At 35.5% G+C, this 25,403-nt stretch overlaps 1 pseudogene; it reads right to left on the bottom strand.

Moving 5' to 3' along the window:
• Nucleotides 1–19,202: 19,202 nt before the first annotated feature.
• On the bottom strand, nt 19,203–24,639 carry LOC110743508 (annotated as a pseudogene).
• Nucleotides 24,640–25,403: the final 764 nt, after the last annotated feature.

The raw sequence follows: 25,403 nt of genomic DNA, 5'->3' as shown, positions 1-25,403 counted from the left end.
TGCGGAGCCCATTCAGATTGGCAGAATTAGTTCCTTGTGACTATTGGACTGAAGTTCTTGTTTCCCTACTGGCCATCATCCAGAGGCTACCCTTACCTCCTAGGGACTTGCCTCTGATCCTTACATGTGACTCCCTGCATCTCAGAGATAGTAATACTGCATCGAATCTTCTCACTGGAAGTTTCTCAGATTTCACCTTCTGCATCATCTCTTCAGGCTCCCTCTGGAGAAAGTTCTCTGCTTTTAGGGACTCATGTGATCGGGTTGGACCAAACTCTAAAATCCAGAATAATCTCACTATTTTACCATCTATAACCTTAATTACATCAGCAGTCTCTTTTTCCCTGTTATGTACCATATTTACAGGTTCCAGGGATTTGGGAGTAGACATCTTGGGGCAGACATTATCCTATCTCCAACATCCCAGAATCAAAATTATTGAAAATATTTGATTTATAGTATTTTTGTACATTTGCATTGGTTGCTTAGACTATAAAATTGAGCTCAATTTGTATCAACTTATTTTACATTAAGGTTACTTGTTGCTTTCTTTTCATTTCTGACTTTGACAACACAGATTATGAAGCATTTGGCTTTATTCTGTGCAATATTTAAAGTGCAAACAAAGTTTTAATCACACTAATGTGGTATTTCTCAAATGAATGTCTCTTCCTCTCAATCAGACTTAAATATTAGATCTTAAAATTCAATTTTCTTGAGATTATCAAATTTTCCTCTGGTGGTAACAACAATCCGATCCAATTTCGTTCTTCCTTCTATTTGGTGAACAGAAAAAAATAAAAATAAGTTTTAGTCTTGTCTCCCACCCATATCCCTGGTTTCTTGCAAACAGTGTTTATTCAGCACTTAGTTTATCTAGCCTAGGCAGCACCTTTGGCACCAAGGATGCATATTTCAAAGATACAAGTATCATATTTACGTTTTTTCACCAAACAGGAAAAAAAATAAGGTTTATATGACTCTTCTTACTACTTTGAGGGCTGTGAACATATCAGAATAAATATATGGAAATCTATTTCCACTGCTGCCCTCTTACATAATTTGCCCATTCCTGTTAGATTTTAACATTGCTTTTATCTAAACCTAAACAGTTCTTGAGAGAGGGAGAGAAACTGTAAATTCTGTAAATTCCGCTGGTATTTATGGATGAACTCTTATTTTGTAGATTATATACTGCATTTTACCAGATGCATATTTATTTTAAATAGTAATTATTAGTTTAGCTTTTTGGTAGATCTTTGAATTCACTAGACTATGTGGGTTTGACAAATGTAAGGATTATTCTTAGTGAAATTATTACAAGGGCATTTTTACTTAGTTTCATATTTTGAATTAAAAGCATTTTATAGGCATACTTAAATAAAGTTCTATCCTAGAATTATAGTGTGCATTTATTCAGCAGGGTTTGTTTTACATTTATCTGCTCATTTGTTCCAGTTGCTTCTCCAACACTAATGTGCAGAGGAATTACCTGGGGGTCTGTTTAAAATGCAGATTCTGATTCAGTCGTCTAAGGTCACAGCTTTTCTACATGACTAACAAGCTCCGCAGTGATGCTGACATTGTTCCTCCAGGGACAGTACTTTGAAGAGCAAAGCTTTAAAAAAAAAAAAAAAAAAAATCAAACCAAATCAGGAAATGTAAACTTTAGTCTCAGTTCTCATTATTCAGGTACATCAAATTGCTTTACCTCCTGGAAGAATCTTTTCCTTTATAAAGGAAAGATATTTGAGTTATTATTATTCCGTGATTCTACATTTTCATATAATTTTTTAATAACTAAGAAACAAGAAACTACTGATCACTGAGGTGAAGTCAGATATTGCTCAAATTCACACAGTAGTGGCAACTCCTAGTTACTGACTTTAGGTTTTCTGATGGCAATTGGAAGCTTCTCTTCACTTTACCATACCAGCAACAAAACTTGAACCCATTTATATAGAGCATCATATCTGAAAATAAGAGAAATCATGCAGAGTTATTTTACAAGATACCCTGAGAAATTTTAGCAAATTGGACTGTCATTACTTTAATGGATTTTATATTTTGTATACTCTACCAATAGTTTTGTCTCTATTTTATTCATTTCCACTATTCATTACCTTTATTCCCTAGTCCTTTCTCCTGCTCTTAAGCAACCCTTGACCAACTGATAGCAGCACCTTTAAGCAAAGTGATTCTTCACAGCAGTCTTACATCAATGCCAGCTGTGATTTCATTTCTATTGAATCACTGTAATTCCTGAAACGATTTATGAAGTTGTTCTGCAATCCTGATTTAAACTTATGTTTCCATGAAATAAAGGCACATGAGGCTATATTCATCTGTGTTTTTCTACTTTTCCATTTTTTTTAAGAAAGTTGGACTTGTGGATGTAAACTTATTGGCATGCCTTCATTGACTAGTAGAGACATCGTACTAAAGCACGTGTAGATATAAATCTGAATATGCTTACTTGCAGGTGTAATAGATATCTCACTGGCAGTGTTGCACTTATTGCTTCTCTCAGCCTACACAACAGTGTTTGGACATGGATAAACAGGTGCACACTGGTGAAGGACCAAATCAACTGCAAAACATAAGTGACCGGTGTGCTTCTACATATTTAGGCCAACTGGTAGCTTTTTATTGACTGCAGATGGTTACTGAGTACACAATAAAAACTTCGAATTGACTAATCACATTCTTAAATAACCCTAAAGATTTTTTAAAAATGTTTTTCCTGATGGCTAGGAGCCCCAATTTGTACTGAAATGTAACAAGCAGGGTAAATTTGAGCCCACATGACAGCCTTATAGCTCCAATGTGTATGCCCTTGAAGCCAATGGAGATCTCAAGCCTCATTTCCAAACTCAGGTTGATTTTGATATTTTAAGAACCTGAAGAAATGAGCCAATTTCAACCTTCTCATCTTTCCCTAAAATCTTCCCAGGTTTGTAAATATGTGCTTTCTGGGACCCAATTGAAAGCACTGAAGGAGATCCACAGTCAACATATATGTGTAAATTATTTCCTATTTGGGGCATATCTTGCAATAGTCTTAGCTGAGAAGGTGCTTCATCAAATGCAGCAAATGTCTTTTAAGTGTCAACTATATCTACCACACTAAGTTACTTGATGTGGGAGACATACATACATATACATTAATGTATAGGTTTTACTCTCCAGTGTTCTATAATCATGACAACAATTCACGTGAATAAATAGCAAGAAAGAATTGAATAGAATGAAAATAACTATATGAAATACTATATGAATTTGTTTATATAGTATTTATGTCCATATAATACTATATGAATATGTTCATATAATACTATATAAAATGTATTAAAAATACACAAAAGTGTGGGCAATACTCATCCTGATATGGAAGTGGGGTTCAGAGGAGAGGAAGAAGGTCCTGAACTTTGCCTCAAGTATAACTCTTGGGAGCGAAGTTGGCATGGAAACAGTTAGCAATGTAAAATGGACAGTGTCATTTGGAAACACATGAACTGGTTTCTAGATCATATTTATGAATATGTTACCTAATAAGACCTTGGCTGATTCACTTGCCCCCTAGCTTGGGTGGCAATACCCTTATCTGTAAAATGAAGAGCTTGTATCCAATCATCTCTAGACTTCCTAGGAGATTCTAAAAATCTGTAACAATATTAAAAAAAATTTTGAGGAAAATTGAAAGTACTTTTACTTACCCTCCCCTTCAAATCTCTACTTCCTGTGTGTACTTTCTCTATTTTATCTTTAAAGTGTATTATCATTTATAAGATAAATTTACTTTGTTACTGTGTATATGTCCTAATCACTAAAAATAAACTCCATTTGAACAAGTTTTTGTTGAATTCACTATTATATTCTCAGAGGTTATAATACTGGCACGTAGTACACATCCAGTAAACAGTCATTTAATTGAGACTGGGCACAGTGGCTCATTCCCGTGATTCCAGCCCTCTGGGAGGCCAAGGTAGGAGAATTGCTTGAGGCCAGGACTTTGAGATCAGCCTAGGCAACGTAGCAAGGCCCTGTTCCTCCAAAATACAAAAAATAAAACACTAGCTAGGTGTATCATTGGGGTTCTCTAGAGGGACAGAATTAGTATAGATGTATATATAAAGGGGAGTTTATTAAGGAGTATTGACTCACACAATCACAAGATGAGGTCCCACAATAGGTTGTCTACAAGCTGAGGAGCAAGGAAGCTGGTTCAAGTCCCCAAACCTCAAAAGTAGGGAAGCCGACAGTTCAACTTTCAGTCTGTGGTCAAAGGTCCAAGAGTCCCAAAGTTGAAGAAATTGGAGTCCGATGATCGAGGGCAGTAAGCATCCAGCACAGGAGAAAGTTGTAGGCTGGAAGATTAAGCCAGTCTATATTCATCTACCTGCTTTTATCCTAGCCACACTGGCAATCTGGTGCCCATCCAGATTGAAGGTGGGTCTGCCTTTCCCAGTCCTCTGACTCCAATATTAATGTCCTCTGGCAACATTCTTACAGACACATTCAGAAACAATACTTTGCATCCTTCAATTCAATCAGGTTTACACTCAATATTAACCATCACACTAGTTGTGGTGATGTGCCCTATAGCCTACTTGGAGGATCACTTGAGCCCAGGAGTTCAAGGCTGCAGTAAACTGTGATTGTGCTACCGCATTCCAGCCTTGGCAACAGACCAGGACTGTCTCAAAAAAAGAAAATAAAAATTTATTTATTGAATAATTAACAAAATTAGTAAACATATTTAAATGAAATGAATAAAAATATAAAATGAACAAAATATCTATATTAAAGGAAGCTAACAGTGTTATTCGGTGTTATCCTGAAATACCTTCCCAAATGTAAAAAACATGCTATTATACCATTTGAATTGTATCAGTTAAAAAGAATAAATTAGAATCCAAAGGGTCAAATAATGAGTCAGTGTGCATCAGACAGAGTGCTATGTCCTTTTCAGTGCTAGAATCTCTATCTTCCTTTTGTGCTGACAAAGAGGTTGATATGGAGTAAATTGATAATTCATATTATAATAAAACCTTGTTTTCAAAATAATACAATGGATAAAATTTTTTTAGCTTTCCAAAAATAGACTATGTGGTTAAACCAACACATTTAAAATGATAGAATCACAATTTTACAAGATACAATGTTTAATAGTGGAGTAGGTTTTTTTATTTTTCCTTTTTTGTTAAAGCCTAAAACCTACTAAAAATGCTGTAAGACATCAAACGTTTTTTTTAATTGGAGAAAAATAGTCTTATAATCTGATGTTTCTTATAGAATAAATTCTATATTAAGAACTACTGATCAGAGATCATTAAATTCCTACAAGTAAAAATACATATGAATGAGATAAATAGTAAATAATATAAAACTAAACATTGAATATAAAAAGATCAATGTTAAAACATTAAAGTGTTAAATTTAAAAATTGAATATAAAACAAAATTCAATATAGAAATTAAAGCATGTTCTCTGAAATAGATAGATATAGAATTGGAATATTTTATATGTATCTTCTAGAAAGTGTAAATCAAAATAAAAAACATAACTAATAATACACAATTTTGGTTAGAGTCCTTTCAGTGTTTATCATAAAATATTTTGGCCACATTTGAATTAGTGTTGTATAGTCACACATATTGAAACTAACTAATAAAATTAGCTAGTGAAATTCTTGATAATTTCTTTAACCAAATAATAATTAAAACCATATGTTAAATTCCAACTGCAAGCAAACACACAAATAACCTATAATTGACTTCAAAGACAAAGCTTTCTAAGACCTAAAATATTTTGGATAACATAGCACATAACAATGGGGGGAAATTAAGACCAGTTAAACATATAGTATATCCAGTCAGAACTGAACTATGTTAACAACCCAGAAGCAGAACCATAGAAAAGAATACATTTGTTTAAAGAAAATCAATATTACAATGACTATAATAAAATGCAGAGGTGAACAACTGATTTCCTAGAATTCATTTCTGAGAAATTAAAATGTGAAACAAAATATGTAATATATAAAGTTTAATTTTTATCTAATATGCCAATTATCATCAAGTAGTTTAGCCACTAAGTGTCTAAATACTATAAATAGAAATATATTTCTTGCACTGATATTAATGTTGTATGGCAGGTCACTTCTAACATAGCCCCATGAGTGTCCACCTCCTAGCCCTTGTACATTTATGTAATCCTCAACCCTTAAGTGTGTGTGGGACTTAGGACTTGTGACATCTTTCTAGCCAATGCAACACTGCAAAAGTGATAGGATATTATGTCTATCTTTACTTTGCATAAGGAAAGCCACCATAGTGGGAAGACCACATGGCAAGGAACTGAGGGCTGCCTCCAGCCAACAGCCAGCAAAAAGCTGAGGGGCCCAGACTAACAGTCATCCAGGAATTCAATCCTGCCAATAACAACACAAACTTGGAAGCGGATCCTGCTACAGTAGGGTCTTAAGCTCTGATTCCTTAATTCTGTTCTTATGAGAGACCCTGAAGCAGAGGACCCAGTTGAGCTGTGCTCAGACAGAAAGTGAACCACAGAAAATGTGCAATAACTAATGTATGTTGTTTTAAGTTCCTAAATTTGTGATAATTTGTTGTATCACAGTAGATAACCAATATATGGGAACTATTAACAACACAGTAATGACAACCAATATACAGGAACTATTAACAACACAGTAATGACACACGTATTAATTTCAGAAATGGTAGAAAAAGATGACATTAGAAATGCAGAAAATGTCATAATTTTTCAACTTGTTTTCTTTCGTTTTGTTTAATGCAAGTTAAAGTATAAATTTAGAAGACTATAGTTCATTCTTTTCAGGTGTTGATCCACAGTTTTGAATAGTGTTGGTATTTGTGGGACTACAGACATGTGTATGGAGATATGGTTTCCATCATTCCAAGTTTCCTTTCTGTGGTTACTGTCTTCCCAAACACTACTGTCAATACTAATTGATTGACCCTATTATTTACTTTTTCAGAATAATTCTACACATTACAAATCACAGGATATAGCCTTTTGCATCTGGCTTCTTTTAATTCATATAATTTAGTAGTAGTAGTAGTAGTAGTAGTAGTAGTAGTAGTAGTAGTAGTAGTAGTATTTTAGAGACAGGGTCTGTGATAGTTAATACTGAGTGTCAACTTTATTGGATTGAGGATGCAAAATGTTGATCCTGAATATGTCTGTGAGCATGTTGCCAAAGGAGATTAGCATTTGAGTCAGTGGGAAGGCAGACCCACCCTTAATCTGGTGGGCACAACCTAATCAGCTGCCAGCATGGCTAGGATATAAAGCAGGCAGATAAATATGAAAAGACTAGACTGGACTAGACTCTCAGCCTACATCTTTCTCCATGCTGGATGCTACCTGCCCTTGAACACTGGACCCCAAGTTCTTCAGTTTTGGGACACAAACTGGCTCTCCTTGTTCCTGAGCTTGCAGACAGCCTACTGGGGACCTTGTGATCATGTGAGTTAATACTTAATAAAATCCCCTTGAATGAAGGGAAGGCCAGACTCCCTTGAGGAAGGAACTCACTACATTACCATGAGTTAATACTTAATAAAATCCCCTTGCATGAAGGGGAGGCCAGGTTCACTTGAAGAAGGAACTGACTACATTACTGACAATTTATGCAGTGAATCTTTCTCCCATCCTTCCCCAAGGAGACCTCCGGCCTTTTGCCAGGGTAACTGCACTGGGCAAAGAGAAATCATCAGACATTTCAGGGACTACTGAACACTGGCTCTGAGCTGAAGTTGATTCCAGGAGACCCAAAATGTAATTGTGGTCCTCCAGTTAAAGTAGGGGATGTTGGAGGTCAGGTAATTAATAACGTTTTAGCTCAGGTCTGACTTACACTGGGTACAGTAGGTCCCAAGACTCATCTCTTGGTTATTTCCGCAGTGCCAGAACCCACAATTAGCACAGGCAAACTTAGAGGCTGACAGAGCCCCTACATTGGCTCCCTGACTGGTAGAATGGGGCTACTATGGTGGGCAAGGCCAAATGGAAGGCATTAGAGCTGTCTGTACCTAGAAAAATAGTAAATCAAAAACAATATCACATCCCTGGAAGGATTGCAGAGATTAAAGCCACCATCAAGGACTTGAAAGACCTGGGGTGAGGATTCCCATCACATCCCCATTCAACTCTCCCATTTGGCCTGGACAGGAGAGAAATGGATCTTGGAGAACAACAGTGGATTATCATAAGCTTAACCAAGTGGTGCTTGCAATTGCAGCTACTTTACCAGATGTAGTTTCATTGCTTGAGCAAATTGACACATCTCCTGGTACCTAGTATGCAGCCATTGACTTGGCAAATGTCTTTTTCTCCATTCCTGTCCATTAGGCACACCAGAAGCAATTTACCTTCAGCTGGCAAAGGCAGCAATATACCTTTACTGTCCTACCTCAGGGATATATCAGCTCTCTGGCTTTGTGTCATAATCTTATTCAGAGAGATCTTGATCACTTATCACTTCCGAAAGATATCACACTGGTCCATTATATTGATGACATTATGCTGATTGGATCCAGTAAGCAAGAAGTAGCAAATACACTGGACTTATTGGTGAGATATTTGCAAGCCTGAGAATGGGAAATAATCTGACTAAAATCCAGGGATTCTACCTCAGTAAAATTTCTAAGAGTCCAGTGGTGTGGGTACTGTCAAGATATTCCTTCTAAGGTGAAAGGTAAGTTGCTGAATTTGGCCCCTCCTACAACCAAGAAAGAAGCTCAATGCCTAATAGTCCTATTTGGATTTTGGAGGCAACACATTCCTCATCTGTGTGTGTTACTCCAGCCCATTTATTGATTGACCCGAAAGGCTGCCATTTTTGAGTGGGATCCAGAACAGGAGAAGGCTCTCTAACAGATCCAGTCTGTTGTGCAAGCTGCTCTACCACTTGGGCCATATGACCCAGCAGATCCCATGGTGCTTGAGGTGTCAGTGGCAGATAGGGATGCTGTTTGAAGCCTTTGGCAAGCTCCCATAGGAAAATCAAGCAGAGGCCTCTAGGATTTTGAAGCAAGGCCCTGCCATCTTCTGCAGATAATTACTCTCCTTTTGAGAGACAGCTCTTGGCATGTTACTGGGCTTTGATGGAAACTGAACGTTTGACTATGAGTAATCAAGTCACCATGCGACCTGAACTGCTTATTACAAACTGGGTGCTTTCTGACCCATTTAGCCATAAAGTGGGTCATGCTCATCAGCATTCCATCTTTAAATGGAAGTGGTATATACGTGATCAGGCTAAAGGAGGTCCTGAAGGCACAAGTAAGTTACATGAGGAAGTGGCTCAAATTCCCGTGGTCTCCACTCCGACCACCCTACCTTCTCTCCCCCAACCTGCACCGATGGCCTCATGGGGAGTTCCCTATGATCAGTTGACAGAGAAAGAGAAAACTAGGGCCTGGTTCACAGATGGTTCTGCACGATATGCAGGCCCTACCTGAAAGTGGACAGCTGCAGCACTACAGCCCCTTTCCAGGACATCCCTGAAGGACATCAGTGAGGGGGAATCTTCCCAGTGGGCAGAACTTCAAGCAGTGCACCTGATTGTGCACTTTGCATGGAAGGAGAAATGGCCAGATGTGTGATTATATACTGATTCATGGGCTGTAGCCAATGGTTTCACTGGATGGTCGGGGACTTGGAAGAAGCATGGTTGGAAAATTGGTGACAAAGAAATTTGGGGAAGAGGTATGTGGATGGACCCCTCTGAGTGATCAAAAACTGTGAAGATATTTGTATCCCATGTGAGTGTTCACCAACAGGTGACCTCAGCAGAGGAAGATTTTAATAATCAAGCAGATAGGATGACCCATTCTGTGGACACCACTCAGGCTCTTTCCTCAGTCACCCCTGTTTCCACATTACATTCTGCTGGCCTGGAGGTCTTAGTTCCAGAGGGAGGAATGCTGCCACCAGGAGACACAACAATGATTCCATTAAAGGAAGTTAAGATCGCCAGCTGAACACTTTGGGCTCCTTCTACCTTTAAGTCAACAGGCTAAGAAGGAAGTTACAGTGTTGGCTGTAGTGATTGACCCAGACTATCAAGATGAAATCAGTCTACTACTCCACAATGGAGGTAAGGAAGAGTATGCATGGAATACAGGAGATCCATTAGGGCGTCTGTTAGTATTACCATGCTCTGTGATTAAGGTCAGTAGAAACTACTACAGCCAAATTTAGGCAGGACTGCAAATGTTCCAGACTTCAGGAATGAGTAATTTGGGTCACTCCACAAAGAAAAAAACAACAACAAAAAACAAACAAAACACACACACACACACACACACACACACACACACACACAAAACTTTCTGAGGTGCTTGCTGAAAGCAAAGGGAATACAGAATGGGTAGTAGAAGAATGTAGTCATCAATACCAGCTGCGACCACATGCCCAGTTGCAGAAATGAGAAATGTAATTGTCATGAGTATTTCCTCCTTTTGTTAAAAACATGTTTGTGCATGTATATACTTATACTAAGAAAGTATCTTTATTTCACTTTTCTTTTATCAGATGACATAATATTTGTTGACTTTATGTCAGCATTTAGATACTGTTAACTTTATGTGATAGCATTTGGGTTGGGGATTAGTGCATTTCCGGTTGTACAAAGGGTAGTCATATTATGTAAGCCGTAATTATGACCCTATTATTGTCTTTATTTGAATATTATCTGTGATCTCAAGAGATGTGTATGGGTTCAAGTTTCAAGTTGACAATGGATGGACTTGTGATGGTTAATATTGAGTGTCAACTTGATTGGATTGAGGATGCAAAGTGTTGATCCTTGGTGTGTCTGTGAGGGTGTTGCCAAAAGAGGTTAACATTAGAGTCAGTGTGCTGGAAAAGGCACAGCCACCCTTAATCTGGGCGGGCACCATCTAATCAGCTGCCAGAGCAGCTAGAATACAAAGCAGGCAGAAAAAAAGCCTCCCAGCCTCCATCTTTCTCCATGCTGGATGCTTCCTGCCCTCGAACATTGGATGCCTTCCTTCAGTTTTGGAACTCAAACTGGCTCTCCTTGCTTCTCCACTTGCAGAAAGCCTATTGTGGGACCTTGTGATCATGTGAATTAATATTTACTAAACTCCCCTTTATATCTATATCTTATTAGATCTGTTTCTTTAGAGAATCCTGACTAATACAAGGTCTCATTCTGTTGCCCAGGCTGGAGTGCTGTGGTACAGTCATAGCTCACTGCAACCTTGAACTCCTGGGCTCAAGTGTTCTTCCTACCTCAGCCTCTTAAGTAGCTCGGACTACAGGTGAGTGACAACACACCTTGCTAAGTTTTTAATTTTTTTGTAGAGATGAGTTATTGCTATGTCAGCCAGGCTGGTCTTGAACTAATGGTGTCAAACAATCCTCCTACCTCAGCCTTCCGAATTACTAGGATTGCATGCGTGAGCCACCACACTCAACTTGCAGAATGTTTTCTGAGAGTCTTCATAATGTTTCATTTATCTATACTCATTTATTTTTATTGTTGAGTAACAGTTCATCGTATAAATATTAAATATTTCTTTGTGGATAGTTAAGTTTTTCTAGGCATTGGCTACTTGAATAAATCTCCCGTCAACATTAACATACAGAAACATAGTGTTGACATGTTTCTTTTTTTCTCTTAAGAAAACACCTAACAGGGAGACTACAGGTTCATATAGTCTTGCTTTCATATAGTCTTAACTTTCATATAGTCTTAACTTTCATATAGTTCATATAGTCTTAACTTTCTAGGAGAACATCAGCTGAGCCTCCAGATGAGTACTCAGCCTAAGTTGACACCTTAATTTCAGCTTTGTAGATTACCCAGCTAAGTCATTTCCAGAGGCTTGAGCCACAGAAAATAAGAGATAATACATGTGTGTCATGTGCTGTGTTTGTGGCTGTTTGTTATGCAGCATAGAAGACTAATACTGTAGTTGACCTATCTTTGTTGTTGTTATCCTCTGTATACCATAGAGCTCAGATTCCTCCAGCAATGGGCTTCTCTTCCCTGGACATTCTTTGTGCTCCTGTTCTACTTCAAATTTCTGCAGACCCTACATGCCTACACCTCCAAGAGGGCCTGTAAGCCTCTGATACTGTGAAGTGCACATTTGCCACCTTCCTCTCTCTCCTCCCACCCATGGAAGCCAATATCTGCCTTGTATCTGTAGTGGACCTTGGACAGGCAACAGTTTAGTTTCCTGCCCTCCACCAGTGTAGATCTTTGCCTTTTATGAATGCAGACTCTGGGTTCAAGACATTTTCCTGCCCACTTATGTGGGCAGAGAGCATTTGTTCGGTTCCTTCTCCAGAAGCAGTGGATCATTGCTGGTTCTTGGGAGTTGAGAGGGATGTTTCCTATTCCTCCTTTAGAGACAGATGGCTTGGTTTCTACCTTCCCCCAACAGATTGGTGTGTGGTGAGAGGTTATGATACCCCTATTGAGGCAGTTTGGGATTTTTACTTTGTAAGAGAGGAGGATTTAAGGAAGTGAGCAGTATTTTGTGTCACTATTTGAGGAGCAGATGGTCACCTCTTACATGTCTGCTCTTACCATTAAAAGGGGCTCTTTCCAGTCTCTTTTCCTGCTTGCAGTGTTTTTATTAGCACTTGGCAGAGATCCATGGAGACAGCTTATTATTGGGAGTGAACTATTCTGTGTCTATGGCTCCAAGTTATTCTAATCTGACACACTAATCCATACTCACTCTAGGAATTCAATGAATTTTTTTCTCAGCGTAATTTTATTCACTTCTATGGTAACCTCTTTCTCCTGTATTTTAGCAAAGAGAATTGAATATGCGTTCTGTTTTGTCACTGGATAGAATTTATGTCGCTTAGTTACTGTATGTCCTCTGCTCTCTGATGGGTTCAAGGAAACTTATTTTGTAGAACACCGGCTATTTTTATTGTTAGTATAGGAGCAATGTTATCTTGCAGATTTCTGCATCTTAAATGAAACCAGAAATTCTGCTTTATTTCTATACCTGTATTCCACAATCAGAATTAATTAATACAGTGTAATAAAAAAAAATTTGTTTAATAAAGGATAATAGCTTTCCTAAATTGGATCAATTTTCTTAAAATCAGTGTGAGACCTTGTATTTTCTGGGAAAATGCCATTCAAAGTACCCCTAAGAAAACAAGGTATCACCAAGATTAGGGCAGTGTTAAAAGGTAAAATTTGAGTTTCGAAAATCATTTGTGTAGTAAAGCTGTCCTTTCTCATCACACACACACACACACACAAACAGACATACACAGACACACACAAAACACATAAAGTTTTACATAATAATGGTTGACTTAACTTTGTGGAAACTCTCAATATTGTATGAGCCATAAAGACTATTGCACTGAGTAGGCAAAATGCTTTAGACACACTGAAACAAATGTCTCTGCTTTGTAGTGATGAAAACAACAAAGTCTGTTAGAAATTGGTTGCAATTACTATCTGGACTTTGGAACATTATAAAAAAAAAAAAAATCTGCTTCTTTGATTGGTCATTCAGGTAAAAGAGAATGCCAGAGTACGTATGCATATATGTATAAATTTTTCCCTTCACAATTAGGAGCGTGATTTTGTTGACTTATATATCTAGAAGAAACATTATTTATGGTAGAATTAGCCATATCTAGGAAAAATTTGGTTTGTGAGTTTTTATTATTCAGTATTGGAGGATTCAGATAATAGTACACTTGGTTAGTCAACCAAGTGTGTTTATAGGTTATGTAACCAATTACCAATGTAGAAAATATAGTGTGACATTCTGTGATACAAAAATTTTAAATGAGAAGAAATTTTAAATAGGGGCAAGTATTTGAATAACTATGAAAAAGAACCAATACAGAAACAGCTTGTAAACATTATACCATACAAGACTAGTGCAGAAGGATGAATATTTTTGCTTAATTCAGTCAACTGTGTAGTTCTCAAACTACAGAAAACTCATACTAAATGCAATTCCATCTTTTCTGTCTTCAAAAAATATGTGAGCTTGAATCACCTCCTCTGAGATTGCATCCTGTGGTTTCTGAGAGTACAGGTGATATCAAAATCACTGAGCTTGACCTCTATAACTTTCAACTTTATCAGAAGGAAGCAGAGTAGAGTTGACTAGGAAATATACAGAAGGAAGACTGAGAGAAATGATGGTTTGCAAAATTTAAAGAATTTTATAGATATAGTGCTGTTTTAACTTCAGTTGATTCTTGCAGTACACATGTCATCAGCTCTACATCTTGGGTATGGAAATCTGAGAAGAGATTTATAAGCCTCCATTTATATGGAAAATACATTTTTAAAAATGTATTGCTTATTTAGACATGGATGCTTCTTGAGCTTTATCATTTAAAATGAAGGTTTGCTTATAATGTGCTGTCTGGAAAATAGCTAATTAGAACACAGAACTGATTGCAAACTGAATTGCACTGTTTAAATGTAATATCCATTTTGCTTGTTTCTTTATTTTTTAAATTTTGTTTTTCTTTGTTTCATTTTCTTCCCTTTGAAAAAAGAAAATCCTGCCAATCAATAAATGTATTATCGGGACTCTTAAAAACGGGCTAAAGCTACTTAAAACAGTTTGTGATAGCCAACATTTTATAACCACAGTTTCCTTTTATTTTCTTGAATATGAAGTAACAATAATAATAAACAATAACAACAATAGTTAGTGCTTATTGTTCCAGGCTTGTGTGGAGTAATTTATTTAATCCCTTCAAAGTGTGTTTTTATTCCCATTTTATGGATGAGAAATATGAAGTACGGAGAGGTTATTTAACTTACCAATGGTTCTGTGGGCAGTAGTGACAGTAATTGAAACTAGTAGGATTCAAGACCAAGCAGTTTACTTCTAGAGCCAACATACTTATCTCTATAGAATTTGTATGAGAATGATAATAATTACTTGAGTATGCAAATAATTACTCTAGTATGACATAACATAAAATAGAAAAACACACTGACTAGGAAACTTTCATAACCTGAGCTCCAGTCTTCAAAATTACCAACTAATTTGATTAAATGTTAGTGTTACAGTTTACTAAATATCTAAACTCCTCCAAATTTAACCTCTAACTTCATCAAAGAAGTTTCTTACTTTCTTAATAAGGCATATCATTTTTAATTGTTCTACCTTGAGGCTATAAAATTATTATGACTTTTATGGTTTTATTAAAATCTGTGATTAAAAAAGCCAAAGTATTTTGAAACATCTCATTTATATTATTATTAGCAAAGCTCACTGAGATATGAAATGACATGTTGGTAACAAACAGAAGATGAAACTGTAAAATCCTGACCAGTCCTCTTCAGTAAGGTTCTTACAAGGCTCCTGCTGTGCACCTGTGTCAAGAAGTCTGATTCTGCCAAGATGATTGAATGCTAAAATGTTAAACCAGGCTATTGGCAATTTAAAATTATACACTGAATCCCTCTGTGAATATTTGCAGCTTCAACTTCCAGTTTTAATTTACTCCAGTGAGCAATTCTCCCATTAAAGACTCAATATTTGTTAGACCACTGTAATAAAACCTTCAAACATTTTGCCTCCAAATACAATATTTGCTTCAAATAAACTTTTGGTATTAATTCATCACTCATGTGTTATAAAATATGTTAGGCAGGTAATTAGGGTTTTCTTTTAACTCCCTGTGAGCCTCCAGTAGCATAAGCAAAGTACAAAGTAAGGAGAAAAAAATGCCTAATTAATTAAACACATGTGGGAAGAGATTGCTGCATAAACACACACTCACATATACCTATACACACATAAGTTAATATTCTTTGGGTTGACAAAATACATTTTCTTTGGCAAATTAACTTATCAAAATGTAACATGTGACAAAAAAATTAAGACATATTCTGGTTATGAATATACTACCATAGCATGTAATTTTAATTTCCTCAGAAGGAAGTTGTGGCAATGCATCCTATTCCATAAGTAAAGAATAGTAACTGAGGCCATTTTTCTTTCTCTCAATTTCAGCCACTCTTACCTAGGAAGAAATAAATGGTTCTTGAATCTAATTTTCAACTTTTCTAAGCATTTTTCTTGTTCTTCCTAGAGAGCTGTAGGAACATTTTTTTAGTGAATAGCTTACTAAATGGCAAATTTACATGACCAGTTTTAATTACATATTGAAATGAAATGTAAAGATACATGATTAAGTTGATAAAAAAATTAAATTTAACCACCATTTTCTCAGCTTTTTTCAGTTTCCAAATTATGTATCTCATCACTGGTTGATGTTTCTAATCTTCTTATATACTAATTCTTTTCAAAAATATACTCTACATTTCTACTTTTGATTTTTCTGAAGGATTATATTCAATTATTTTCATTCCCTTTTTATTTTTGTGCTTTCCTTTTTATTTATTTGTAATTTCCTTTTATATCAGTGATAAATATATTTAAACAAAAAAATCTCTGAATTTCCATTTGGATTTGAATATATTAAGTAATGATTATAAAGTATAAATAGCCAAATAGCCAAATAACTGATATATTTAATGTTTTCCATTTTTAGAACTAAAGTATATCGCTAATCACTTTTACAGGCTTTCTCATTGTTCCTTTTATTCCGCTTTGAGAATTTTCTTAATTCTAATTCTTCTTTAATTTTCAGTGGAAGGACACAGCAGCCGATAGATTCTCCACATGTAGAGATAGTTGATTTGAGGAGTTTTTTTTGTTTGTTTGTTTAAATTATGCTTTCCTTATATACATTCTAATAGATTTCCAAAATTCCAACCTGCCATTTATTGCCTATGATACTATTCTAAATGGGACTCAAATATTCTTCAAGATAATTCAAGAATATTAAGTTATTGCTATTTCACACATACACCTTAGAGTATAATATCATACTTTAGCCATTAGTTTTACTATCATTGGAAAATAGATTTTGGAGCTATTTCCAAGCTTTTTGAACTCTTCAATCAAAGATTTATTATATCAATAATGAAATAACCTCATAGAGCAGGAGTTCAGAACATCAAGTTTAAATTCTGCTTTATGATATACATTTTTACCATTTCCTAGTAATATTTGCTAAAGGAATCTTTTTTCTGTCCCTTATTGATTCCACTGCATCTACTACTATTGAAATTCTACTATCAAAGAATTCACATAAAAGGTAACTCATATATATATCAATATTGACAAGTTTCTTTTTCCTTGACAGATCGTGTAAGGCCTTCATGTGTTTGAAAAAAATTTAATACCAATGAATTAAGTGGAGTGGCTGTGGAAACATAGGGAAACATAAAGTGAATTCCATGATTTAGAAGAAAAAAAAGTAATCTATGCCTAAAATATCAGTGGTGTAATTATCGGATTTGAAAATAATCCTCTGCCTAGTACATGTTATGCTGTGCTTCACGCATGAACCATTTAAAAGATTTATATAACAAGTTTCACAAATTCTGCATGCCAAAGTTCAGATAAATCCAAAATGATATGAACATAAACAACTGGCTATACATAAAAAATTATATATACACATCTATAAAATGTATCTACATAGATATACAAAAGTCTGCAGAGAAGACGAATTGTATAAATATATATATATATATATATATATATAGAGAGAGAGAGAGAGAGAGAGAGAGAGAGAGAGAGAGATTTACATGTTTGAATCCACTGAAATTAGGAAAGTTCTAGTGTATACCTATACTTTTATTACTGCCTCCAAATTTTGGGAGCACCAACTAATCCTGCCTTTTGGCTCTTGACTTCATTTCACAATACACACAAGATAATGTTCTAGTCTGGAGTCAAAAAGAAAAGATTACTTCTGACATACAGATAGAGCTTAGGCGTGTACTTCATTTTAAGATACCCATGAACAAAACATCTCTCCTCTTTGTTAGACTCAACACTTTAGAAGTTAACTCACTAAAGATTATTTGACAGTGATTGCTTCCCAAATGAAGTCAACAAGCTCCTCAGTATCTTCACAGTGCTGCAATAGCCACTTTATTTGCTCTCAACCAAAGCCAGCACAACCCTTTCAAAACAAACAACATATCCACCTTAAGCTGCAATAGCTCCAATTATTTACACTTAAGATTCATGGCATCTATCTCTCTTGTTTTTTTGTTTACTAATATTCTGGTTAGATTTTCTCATTTAATAAGCTCATCACCTAAAAATAAGATCTGCTTTACTAGACCAATAGTTGATATCAACCTGGGTGAATCCAAACCTCATGCAGACAAATATTCCTATATCCTAGCCTCTTGAGTGATTTGATCTAATCCTTTATTTTCCACAACCATATCTGAATTTTATCATTATTGGCAACTGTTCTTCCTCTGGTATCTGAAACTCAAAACTCTTACCATCTAAGTACAATTATGCATCCTATTCTCACTCTTTTATTTCTATTCTACTCTAGTTACTAACCTCATTAAATTCTTACTCATTTACCTGCACTCTTCAACTTCAACCCTATCAGTATCAACCAATCTTTACTGATGTCTTTCTTTGTTTACATACCATAGTCTATCACATTTATAATAACTTGATATTTCAATGGCGAACTTTATTGACTCATTGTCAATGTTGGATATGGCAAAACTCAACCTTGAAGTAACTTAACTAGAAAATATTAACTATAACCTTAGTATTCATAGCAAGGCTGGAGAAGATAACAATCATACATTATTAATTTTTAGCTTTAAACTCCACTGCTATCTTAGCCTTGCCACACAATTCATAATTCCTAGTCAACACTAACTCCCATGTTGCTCAGCAACTTTTATAACCTTGTGCACTCTCTTAAATATAAGTAATATCCATTTACATCATGTTCCTTCGAGGTATATATGAGCATAAACACATCTTAAAGGAATTAAATGGCCACCTCTGGCTTTCTAAAAGATTTTGACACTAATATGAAACCATGCAAATAATTTTTTTTGTAGATCACTTGAAGGATGACACTCTTCTGTCAGAACTAAGTTCTATTTTTATTGAATATGGCAATATTAGATAGCCCAATTTTAAATAATCTAAATATTTCTGAGCACTAAAATAAAAATATTCAAAATGTATTAATCACATTCAGTCAACAAATTATGAAAGGATTTTAAATAATTTGGCTTCAGTGACTTAACATTTTTAAAGAAGTCAAAACCATCAAAAGAAGAACATAATTAAAAACATTTATATAGAGTTAATTTTAATTTTTTTTAGTAGGAGCAATAAAGAAGCTTGGATTGGAAATTTGATGAAATTAAATATGTTAGGGGTTGAGTTAAAGTTCATCAAGAAATGAACAATTAAGTTAAAATTTTGATAGATCAGTATCAGATCCCATTGATGTGTCTACTCTTTTTTTATTCATCATACCAACAAATATTAAAGCAACAAATTTAATAGCTAAGTTAGGAAGCAAGCTACATGTACTATAGTTGTGCTTGTTTGTAGTGGACAAAATGAAAATACTGAGAAGGCACACTTCACCTCGGATGATCTTTTTAAAATGTCTATTTTTATTTTTACTAAACAAATAACTGTACTTACGGGGCATGATGTGATGTTTTGATATATATGTATATTGTGGGATTTTTAAGAGAGTAAAATGGTAGTTATCAGAGCCTGGGGAGGTAATGGGGAGATGTCAATCAAAGGGTACAAAGATTCATTTTGACTGCAGAAAGAAGTGTTTGAAATCTACTGCATAATGTGGTGACTATAGTTAATGACATAATGTATACCTCTCAGGATCTGATATCTAAGTTTGTAACAACTCTTTTCTGTAGTTCTTGAATTTAGCCCTTTAATTATTGCTGGTTAGAACATCTAGATTACAAATGTTTATGCATTCTTTCAGTCCTCTCCGCCTATTATTTCTTGAGTCCAGAAAGACAAACCTCAAAGAATGTACACTATAACAGCCCCTGTTCATTAATTTAAAGTGAGGACACTTTTCATCTCTATAAAATTAAAATGACTGTTCACAAACCATAACAAATCTCAAATAATTTAATGATTTTGAAGGTAGAATTTCTGTCTGCACTATTGATTTTTGAAGAAATTTAACTAAATTAGATGTAAAACATAATATTAATTGATGACTTTGGGGAATGACTAATCTACTCCTATTAAGAAGTCAATTAAACCTAATGGGTATTAGCACTGGTTTACATAACTGGGTTGTTAACACAGCAAGTCAAAACTGAACAAATTGAAAATGAGTTTTAATAGTAAATTAGACTATTTGCCATTTTGTACTAAAGAAGTTTTGGGAAGAATACAATTTATAAAGTGATTGGAGAACTTGACATTTTCTATCATATGTTACTTAGTTTTGAGGTACAGGACTTTCAGTAGATACAGGGAAGAAATTTATGATTTTTTATAATAGTGATTATAATTTATTGAGGCTTATCAAGTATTAATTACTGTTCTAAGCTCACACACATGCTCTTACTTGAACATTACACAAATATTCTTAGGTAGCACATATCTGTAATTCAAATAAATTTAGGCTTAAAGCATTTAAGTAATTTGACAAAAGTTAAACTCTGAGCAAAATGAGAACTAATATATAATCTCATACTTGTGCCAATAAATTATTATAGTTTTTTTCTACTATGTTAACTAGTTTTTACATAGCTATATGTGTACTATTCATTTGTATATATAATAAAATGTATAATATTCATTTTCACAAAAAATAGATTTCACCTGCTAAATCTCCCTCCTGTGAAAACTATAACTTTTACTTGTTTTATGTGACTATGCAAGATCTGGGAGAAAACAAAGAGCACAATATCCAGATTGGTAGTCAAGCCTGAGCATTAAAGTTTGAGGAGCTGAATATTATATAGCAGAAGGGGAAGCATAAGATAATGCACGTTAAAGGGACAAACACTTGTAGTAAATTGTTTGATTTTGCTGAATATTCTGATTCAGAGACAAATCTTGCAATTTATATCACCAGATGTGAAAGTATGAATACAATATTTAAAGCTGTAGCAGTTTTTGGTTGTCAAATTTAAGTGTCATTAAAGATATATTATTTTTGATTTCTAAATTTTAGAAAACACTGTTGCTAAAAGCAATGCCAAGTAATTTTTAAATCAAATGGATAACATCCAATCTTATTGGGGCAGCAAATATACTCACCAGCTACTGTTACAGAACTCTATACAACATTGCATAGAATAATATCGTTCTAAAGTTGCACCCATCCTAATTCCATATATCTCTAAATATGTTAACTCACACAGCAAAAGGGCCTTGGTCTAGGGGATTAAGTTAAGCATCCTGTGATGTGGTTATTGATCCAGGTTATTCAGATGGGACTATTGTAATCATGAAAGTTCATATAAGATGCCAGCAAGAAGGTCAAAGAGAAGGAGAAGTAACAATGGATGAAAAGATTGTAGATATGCAAGGAAGTGCCCACTCGCCAAGTAATGCAGACAGCTTCTGGAAACCAGAAAAGACAGAAAAATTCACTTTCTCTTAGAGTTTCCAAAAGAAACTCAAACCTCTTGGCAGCTTGAGTTGAAAACTTCTGACCTTCAAAAGTGTAAGATAATAAATTTATATTTTTTAAAGCCACCAAGTTTGTGGTAATTTGTTACAACATCAATAGGAAACTAATAAAAAGTCTAAATTATTTTCTAACCCTATAAAGAATCTCCAGTTTTCAGCAGTCAGTAAGAATACTGCTCAGATCTTATTATGCAATTCTGTCAGGACTTGCTTCTTGACATAGCAATGAAGTACATATGATGGCAAGAGTCCAAGTCTTGGAAAGTAGTAAGCTGTGGTTAGCCGTTTTTGTCAGGATTATCTGAGTCTCTTTTCTGTCTGTTCTTGGTTTTTGCTCATTGTAAAACTTGTCTGATCTAATTATCTTCAGGTTACAAGGATGAGTCTGTTACTTCTAAACAGTCTTTAGTCTTGGTTGAGATAGCACACCAATGGAGGGTCAAAACAATATCTTGGTAAAGTGTTAAAAAGTTCCAACTTTTATTTTTCCAGAGAAGTATTCAAAAAATATAAATGGTGTTTTGATAGTATACTTAAAAACATCTCAGTCTTGTCCTGCAAGTTATCTCTCCTCTCCTTGGAGTTCCTGAGAAATGGGAAATCAATTAATGCTTTATTAAAAATGAGCCTAATGCCCATACCCAAATGTCATATAGTAGGATCAACATCAGTGATTAAGACCAAAAATTTAAGCTAGACTTTCCAGATTTTTAAGACCTGTATTCAAAGTACATTTATAACTACATTCTCAGCAGCCACCTAAAGAAAGGAAAAGAAACAAAGGGTTCTAATAGATTAGTCTGTTTTCTCTAAAAATACAATGTGGCAACAAAATAAAGAATAGGATTTTTTAAAAAAGGATAATGTGCCTGATCTGCCTTGAAGAACCAGTTCTGCCTTAATTTATTCATCTCACGTGTCAGAGAGGAATGTAAATTAAGAAATAATATATAGATTTATGCTTGGTAATAATAGCAGCCTAGCCAACTAGTCACATGTCTAAATTAATGTTCTTGAACTTTGAATTATCAGATTCACACTTCTTCTTTCTTTTGGCAAAAGAGAAAACAGGTGAGCAATGACAAACCTTTAGCAAATAAAGATCTAGAAAAACTTCTTTCTATGATATATATTAATTGATATGTCAATTGTAAAACAGAGGAAAACATGTTGAATATATTGATCAACTTAGAATTTTACATAATACCTATTGTATTAGACCATTCTTGCAATGCTATAAAGAATATTAAGACTTGGAAATTTATAAAGGAAAGAAGTTTAATTGGCTTACAGTTCTGCAGGCTGTACAGAAAACATAGGGGCATCTGCTTCTGGGGAGGCCTCAGGAAGCTTACACTCATGGCAGAATGTAAAGGGAGAGGAGGTACATCACATAGTGAAAGCAGGAAGAAGAGAGAGAGGGACGAGGTGCCACACACTTTTTTTTCCAAATAAATTAGATTTTAATATTTAATATCTAATACTATTGCTTTTGGATATATATTTCCCTGAACCAAGAATACAGTGATAATTGCATAAAAAGATACACATATAAAAAGTAGTTCTCCATTTTCCCAGGAAAAAATTCAAGCATAATTTCTAGAATAGTTAAGTTTCTTGTTTTAATTGTAATTAAAGTCTTTATCATCTCATGTATTAGCTATGTGACTTACATATTTAAATTGTTATTAAACAACTGTTGCAATTTATAAATGTAAAGTGCCATTATTCAGTAAATAGACTCCTCCATGAGTGGATGTATTCCTTCTCCCACCAACTATTGAAGCAGAAATATACATTAGTTTAATTTTATTCATAGATGATATACACTGCTGCAAATGCTAATTCTCTTCTCCATTCCCATGTTGATTTTGTGTATACCTGTGAGTTGTTTAGAATGCATCAACAATGTCTTTAACAATCAACATTAAGATGAGCTAGGCTTGGGCTTTCGATGAAGATTGACCAATGGTTTCGATGAAGTCAGATCATCACTGTCTGAATCAAGTGACCTGACCTAACCCTGGTAGCAAGAACTTTTTGAAGCCCCTTTTCAAATGCTGCTGCCACATTTGTGGCATCTTTTGCACTTGTTTCAAATTAAGGATAGTCGCTGTCATCCCTACACTAGGCTTGGGCTGCTTCTGCAGACACCTGCTGTTCGCTATGTCAGTCTTGTTATCCAAAATCACAAAAGGAAAGCTTTTGGGTTCTTCCACATCAGCAAAATAGATGAATTCTTTCTTCCAGTTACTCAAGTTCTGGAAACTTTGGAATTGTCAACACTAAAAGTAAGCAGGCAGCAGTCACAACCTCTGTAAAATGGCATCCTCAGGCTTCAGAATCGCTCCTGACTTGCTGTGTCCCAATTCTACATGGTACCAAAATATCCATCCACTTCCAAATCTTTACTTAAAAATTCTACACCATACAATTATGGAAGAGCTGGGTATCAAACTTACTAGTTACATATCTGTTCATAAGATAACTCCTCCCAACTCCACCATCTCCAAAGAGAATTACTTAAAAAAGTGATGATTTCCCTGCCATTGTTAATCTCAAGAGCTTTGGCTTCAGAACTCTTAATTGTTCAATTCAATCATCATTATCTCCTAGTGCTGTTGAGAAGATTCACTCAAATGACAGGGAGAAAGTATTTCATCACAATGCCAGGCTCATTATAGGAGTGCAAGAAATTTCTCATGGCCACACAGACCTCTGGGCTGACCCATCTGAGTGCAATGAAACAGAAAGAGGGTTGGGACCTGCAGAGCGGAAGGTGGAAGTGGTAGAGATGTCAGGCTCTGGCTCCAGTGGCTGCCATCAGGTGCAGAGGAAATAACATGGCCACTAGCTTGGGTCGGCTGCCACACATTTTAAACAACAAGATCTTGCAAGAACTTACAAACAATGGGGAGGACAGTCCCAAGGGGATGATGGTGCTACACCATTCATAAGAAACCCACCCCCATGAGCTAATCATCTCCTACCAGGCCCACTTCCAACACTGGGGATTACAATTCAGCATGAGATTTGGGAAGGAACACATATCCAAACTATATAAACTACTATGGGTATATTAATTATAACAAAAATAAAATTAAACTGCATCCTTGGATAAGGAAAATGGAAGAAGTTACATTATAAAAAATACTTCAACATCTTTTTGAAAAGCAGAAATTGAATAAAAAATAGATACAGCGTAGCTAATTTCTCAAACAAGAGTGTCAAGTGAAAGGGCTGGCCATGAATAACTCTCATAAAAAACTTGCTAATTACTTCCATAGAATTGTGAGTTTTTGATTTTGCTGACGAGTTCTAGAATGGAAAACATGAACTTATTTCCTTCCTTCCTTCCTTCCTTCCTTCCTTCCTTCCTTCCTTCCTTCTTTCCTTCCTTCCTTCCTTCCTTTTTTTTTTTTTTTTTCTCAGACGGAGTCTCGCTCTGTTGCCCAGGCTGGAATGCAGTGGCATGATCTCAGCTCACTGCAACCTCCGCCCCCCAGGTTCAAGTGATTCTCCTGCCTTAGCCTCCTGAGTAGCTGGGATTACAGGCGTGTGCACCTATGCCCGGCTAATTTTGTATTTTTAGTACATGCGGGGTTTCACCATGTTGGCCAGGCTGGTCTCGAATTCCTGGCCTCGTGATCCGCCTGTCTCGGCCTCCCAAAGTGCTGGGATTACAGTCGTGAGCTACCGCGCCCTGCCACAAAAACTTATTTTCAAATTTACATAGAGTACAACTGGCCTCCTCTCCTCCCTCACCATTCTTCCAAAATAAAACTCAGAATACAGTGGTCAGGAGCCTAAAGCCTAGGCAAAAAA

Source organism: Papio anubis, chromosome 5 (assembly GCF_008728515.1).
Source record: "Papio anubis isolate 15944 chromosome 5, Panubis1.0, whole genome shotgun sequence".
Lineage (NCBI taxonomy): Eukaryota > Metazoa > Chordata > Mammalia > Primates > Cercopithecidae > Papio > Papio anubis.
This window is presented reverse-complemented; position numbering and strand designations above follow the sequence as displayed.